A 6000-nucleotide genomic window follows, 5' to 3' on the forward strand; every position below is an offset into this window, starting at 1 on the left:
TTGGAGGTGTGTCACAATATGTCTGAACTAGTTGATTTAAAAATAACTATAAAGGGGGACTGCTGGGACCTTGAATGAGTTCTTAGGCAAGAAGCAGATGTATGTAATCATGCATTCTCTTAACCAACTATCAGGAAAGGAATCTGCATTTAGTTTTGTAGTTCATCTGGCTTTCTGGGGACAAAAAGCACAGTTTTTTAAAAAAAACCTAGTTATACTTGAAGTGATTGTTTTGGTCATATTGGAACTCCATTTTGAGGGATACAAGAATATTCATACCTGTAGTTTCACTCTGGGTTGAGGATACATTTATCATCTCAGTATACGTCTGAATACAGTCAGATTTTTCTGAGCAGGCTGTTGACCAAACTTTGGCTTGTGAATGTTTGAGCTGAGGTATTACCGGAAATGTGTTTCACAACACGAAAGATTGCTGGCGCAGATGAGCGGGAGCCCATGCGTATGTTATGGTCCACAACATTTCAGAGCTGCTACAGGATCTCCAAGCCAGGATGCATCTGTGCATGCAGAGATGGTGTCAGTACTTGGGACTGTAGCTGTGATAATGTCCTTCTCTCCACTCACCACCGTCAGCCCCTAAATTGGTTTGTTCATGACTAGAAAGATGTATGTACATACCTCTCTCCCCAACCCTGCTATTGAGGGCCATTTGGTCAGTACGAAGGAAATGTTTGTTTGAAACAGGCTACAGTCAGGTATTGACCTGTTGGTAAATTAGGCAGAGGAACGGTAAATGGAATTTAATCCTGATAAGTGCAAGGTGAGCATTTTGGGAGGTCTCGTAAGAGAAGGATATTCACATTGGTAGGGCCCAAAGGAGTTTGGAGGACAAAGAGACCTTGGTTTACAAGTCCAAACATCCCTGCGTTGGAGGCTGAGGGGTGACCTTATAGAGGTTTACAAAATTATGAAGGGCATGGATAGGGTAAATAGGCAAAGTCTTTTCCCTGGGATCAGGGAGTCCAGAACTAGAGGGCATAGGTTTAGGGTGAGAGCGGAAATATATAAAAGAGACCTCAGGGGCAACTTTTTCACGCAGAGGGTGGTACGTGTATGGAATGAGCTGCCAGAGGATGTGGTGGAGGCTGGTACAATTGCAACATTTAAGAGGCATTTGGATGGGTATATGAATAGGAAGGGTTTGGAGGGATATGGGCAGGGTGCTGGCAGGTGGGACTAGATTGGGTTGGGATATCTGGTCGGCATGGACAGGTTGGACCGAAGGGTCTGTTTCCATGCTATACATCTCTATGACTATGTCAGCATAGGTAGATAGGGTGATGAAGAAGGCATACGGGATGCTTACTTTCATTAGTTGGAGCATAAATTATAGAAGCCAGCAACGTTGTACATAATTGGTTAGGCCATAGATGGATTACTGTGTGCAGTTCGGGGGGGGGGGGGGGGGTGGGGCGGCGGTGTTGATTGAGGTATACAAAATTATTAGAGGCATATACAGAGTAGATTGTGAGAATCTTTTCCCATGGCAGACATGTCCAAGACCAGAGGGCATAAGTTTAAGATGAGAAGCTAGTGATGTAGAGGAGATATGAGAATTCTTTTCACCCAAGGGGCCATACAATTAAGGAACCTGTTGCCTGAGAAGGTGTTGGCGGCAAATATTCTTGTAACATATAGGAAGCATCTGGATAAATACATAAAATGCTAGAGCACAATAGGCTATGGACCAAATGCAGGTTAATGTGATTAGGGTAGTTTGGTGTTTGGTCGTTGGCAAAGACATTATGGGGCTAAAGGGCCTGTTTATATATTCTGTTTGAGTCTACAACTCAATGAGAAATGGATTAATCAGAACCTTGATATGGATGACCTTGTGGTAAAACACTGTTTGAGAATTTATGCTGGGGAAGATTCCTTCAGTGGTTGAAAACTAATGATGTAGATTTCAGAAGTGAACATTCCCAAATCTACACATCTTACCAGATTCCTGATGAGAGGCTGAATTTTGCTGGAAGTTGTGGTCGAAAAATCTAGAGACACCCTTGCCTGTATATGATGGACAAAGTTCAAAAGGTTTCCTCTAAGAGCAGTGTACATCCAATAAAACATTGATTCAGACACCTGTCCTTCCAATGACACTGATTAGTATTGACCTGGTCAGTTCAAGAAAATTTTCAGAAGAAGCTGTTTGCTCAGAGCAGGGACTATCTTGGAATTTGGAGTGAACGAGGGGTGAAGGGCAAGGCCGTGTTCAGGCTGTGTGGTGACATAGTGGTGGAGAAAAATATAAATCGACTGCTATTGAAAATTACTGTAATTTTTTTTCTGCTCTGGCACTGTAATGCATACGCTCATGAGTTTATCAATGCTTTGTCATTGTGACTATGTGGGTAATATCATCTTTGTTACCAGCAGCTGCTGTTCCATTGCTTTGCAGTGACCAGCAATGTGTTTGTGAATGTGCACAGTTGTTGCACCACCTAATGGTGGCATTCATAGGAAAAACAGGAGAAGGAAGTTATTGGTGCCACTTTAGAAATGACTTTACAAGAAATTTCAATCATTGAATTTAACTCCACAATTGGCTCTCTTCAGTCAAGAGTTTGCAGTGAATCTGTCTGAATTCAAGGTTCAAATGAAATACACTGTCCTCTTAGTTCTGGAGCATAATCTGCTATGCTTGACCTCTAAGTGACCAGAGAATCCTCCTGTCCTCCCCGTCTTCCAGAAACCTAGATTTCAAAACTTGAATCAATGGGAACTGGGGGAAATCTGGTTGAAGTCAATACCTAATGCACAGGAAGATGATTGTGGTTATTGGAGGTCAATCATCTCAGCCTGAGGGAATCTGAGGAGTTTCTATGGTTCGTGTCCTTGGCCCAAACAACTGCAGTTGCTTCATCAATGACTCTCCCTCTATCGTCAGGTCAGAAGTGGGAAAGGAGAAAGTGAGGATTGCAGATGCTGGAGATCAGAGCTGAAAATGTGTTGCTGGAAAAGCACAGCAGGTCAGGCAGCATCCAAGGAACAGGAGAATCGACGTTTCGGGCATGAGCCCTTCTTCAGGAAAGAAGGGCTCATACCCGAAACGTCGATTCTCCTGTTCCTTGGATGCTGCCTGACCTGCTGTGCTTTTCCAGCAACACATTTTCAGCTCAGAAGTGGGAATGTTCACCAATGATTGCACTATGTTCTGGACCATTTGACTCCTCGCACACTATAACAGTCCAAGTTCAAATGCAACCAGATCTGGAAATGGCAAGTAACTTTGGTACCACACAAATGCCAGGAAACTACCATTCATAAGAAGAGAGAATCTGACCACTATTCCTTTACGTTCAGTGGCATTACTGCCAATATTCTGGGAATTATCTTTGCTTAGAAACTAAACTGGACCAGCGACATAAACACTGTACGGAGCAGGTCAGAGGCTCGGAATTCTTGGAAATTAACTCCTGTCTCCCCCAAAACCTGTCCGCCATCAATAGCGCATCAGTCAAGAATGTGGAATATCTCTCTCTTTCTTAGGTGAGTGCAGCCCCACACTCAATTCATTTGACATCATCCAGACAGTGCTGCCTGCTTTATTGGCACTCCATTTACCAACTTGATCATTCACTCCCTTCATGATCACAGTGACTACTGTATGTCCACCTACAGGATGCACTGCAGTCACTTGCCTTAGTTTCTTCCATAGCAGCTTCCAAACCCACAATCTCATCCATATAGAAGGATTAGAGCTGCGAATACATGGAGATACCACCATAAGTATCCCTCCAAGTACTCATGATCCTGATTTGGGCCTGTATTGCTGTTCCTCCACTGTTGCGAAAGTCAACGTTCAGAAACTCCCTTTCTAATAGCATTGTGGGTCTACCTAAATAAAATAGGCTGCAGTTCATCATGATGATTGATCACTACCACTTCCTCTTGGGTAGTAGGGTTGTGCATTAGCTAGTGACACCTGCATACCATTTATGAATTTAAGAAAAAAATGTAGTCCACTGAGACTTATCCTTATTTTGTTTCTCTTTTTTGGATTTTGCTGATCTCGAGCAGTGGCTTCTCTTTACCTCCCACCACCCACTCGTTGTCTTATAAAATCATAATGATGCACAGGCCATTTGATTAACAAAGTCCTTCTCGACATTTTGCAGAGCAATCGTCAGCCTCTTGCTCTATTGCCATAGTCTTGCTTGTTCCCATCTAATTTTTTTCATAACCCCATTGTTCCCAGTTGCACCATCTTGATAATCTACAAGATCCAGTTCATTCTGACTTTCTATGATTTTTAAAAAGATCAACATGTGTCTCTTTGTTCTTGTACCATCAGCTAATGAGACCACAATTCTTTGATATATTTAAACCTGCCATAATTTGTATGTCTCTGTCAATTCTCCCTTACTCTGTTTTTTCCCCCAAGACATTCGACGACGACTTCTACAGCCTAATTTAATTGCTAAAATATTTCCTCCCTGGAGGCATTCCGATAAATCTCTTCATACCCCATCAAGGACCCGAGAAGCCTTCTCTATCAGAGCTTTATATGCATTTAGCATCATCACCCTTTTTAAAATTTTTGCTTGGTGCCTGAGTTTGTGAAAGCAGACTTGGAAAAAGTTCTTACTCTCTCCGTCTCATCTGAAGCCGCTCTGTGACAACACTAAACTGGAGAGAAACGTCCAGACACTGAGAACTGAGAAACCTGTAACATTCACTCCTGAGGATATGAGACATCAGTTAATGCCCATTGTCTTCGGTTAAATCCTTCATGCCTCAAGGGAGCCCTAACAAGTTTGTTTTATCATACTGTGTGTTTTTATAATATTTACCCATGTGATTTTGTCTTTATTATTTGTCTCAGGGTTAGCAGAGAATTAAAAGGCTTTTCTTTCACTCATGAAAGTCTTATAATTAGCTCCAGACTAAGACAGTAGGTATGGGTAACAACATTTTTATTGAAGAGAGCACAGTCTTAAACCAAAAAAAATGATAAATGTTTGTTGCGCCCAGCGAAGGAGGTTGAAAAAAGGAAACACATGTATCTCTCTCCTTTGCCAAAAGCAGTCAATTGAAATAGGTTGCATACTTCAGTGACATAGAATCATAGAGTCATAGAGATGTACAGCATGGAAACAGACCCTTCGGTCCAACCCGTTCAAGCCGACCAGATATCCCACCCAATCTAGTCCCACCTGCCAGCACCCGGCCCATATCCCTCCAAACCCTTCCTATTCATATACCCATCCAAATGCTCTTGAATGTTGCAATTGTACCAGCCTCCACCACATCCTCTGGCAGCTCATTCCATACACATACCACCCTCTGCGTGTAAAGGTTGCCCCTTAGGTCTCTCTTATATCTTTCCCCTCTCACCCTAAAACCTATGCCCTCTAGTTTTGGACTCCCCAACCGCAGGGAAAAGACTTTGCCTATTTATCCTATCCATGCCCCTCATAATTTTGTAAACCTCTAAAAGGTCACCCCTCAGCCTCTGATGCTCCAGGGAAAACAGCCCCAGCCTGTTCAGCCTCTCCCTGTAGCTCAGATCCTCCAACCCTGGCAACATCCTTCTAAATCTTTTCTGAACCTTTTCAAGTTTCACAACATCTTTCCGTTGGGAGGAGACCTGAATTGCACGCAATATTCCAACAGTGGCCGAACCAATGTCTTGTACAGCCGCAACATGACCTTCCAACTCCTGTACTCAATACTCTGACCAATAAAGGAAAGCATGCCAAACACCACCTTCACTATCCTATCTACCTGCGACTCCACTTTCAAGGAGCTATGAACCTGCCCTCCAAGGTCTCTTTGTTCAGCAACACTCCCTAGGACTTTACCATTAAGTGTATAAGTCCTGCTAAGATTTGCTTTCTCAAAATGCAGCACCTCGCATTAATCTGAATTAAACTCCATCTGCCACTTCTCAGCCCATTGGCCCATCTGGTCCAGATCCTGTTGTAATCTGAGGTAACCCTCTTCGCTGTCCACTACACCTCCAATTTTGGTGTCATC

General features: G+C 43.0%; 1 protein-coding gene across 1 annotated transcript in view; it reads left to right on the plus strand.

The window, feature by feature from the left end:
• Positions 1-6000, plus strand: part of nol6 (nucleolar protein 6 (RNA-associated)) — a 109570-nt gene that overhangs the window by 21979 nt on the left and 81591 nt on the right. The window lies entirely within an intron of this gene.

The sequence above is a fragment of the Chiloscyllium plagiosum genome, chromosome 1 (assembly GCF_004010195.1).
Source record: "Chiloscyllium plagiosum isolate BGI_BamShark_2017 chromosome 1, ASM401019v2, whole genome shotgun sequence".
NCBI lineage: Eukaryota > Metazoa > Chordata > Chondrichthyes > Orectolobiformes > Hemiscylliidae > Chiloscyllium > Chiloscyllium plagiosum.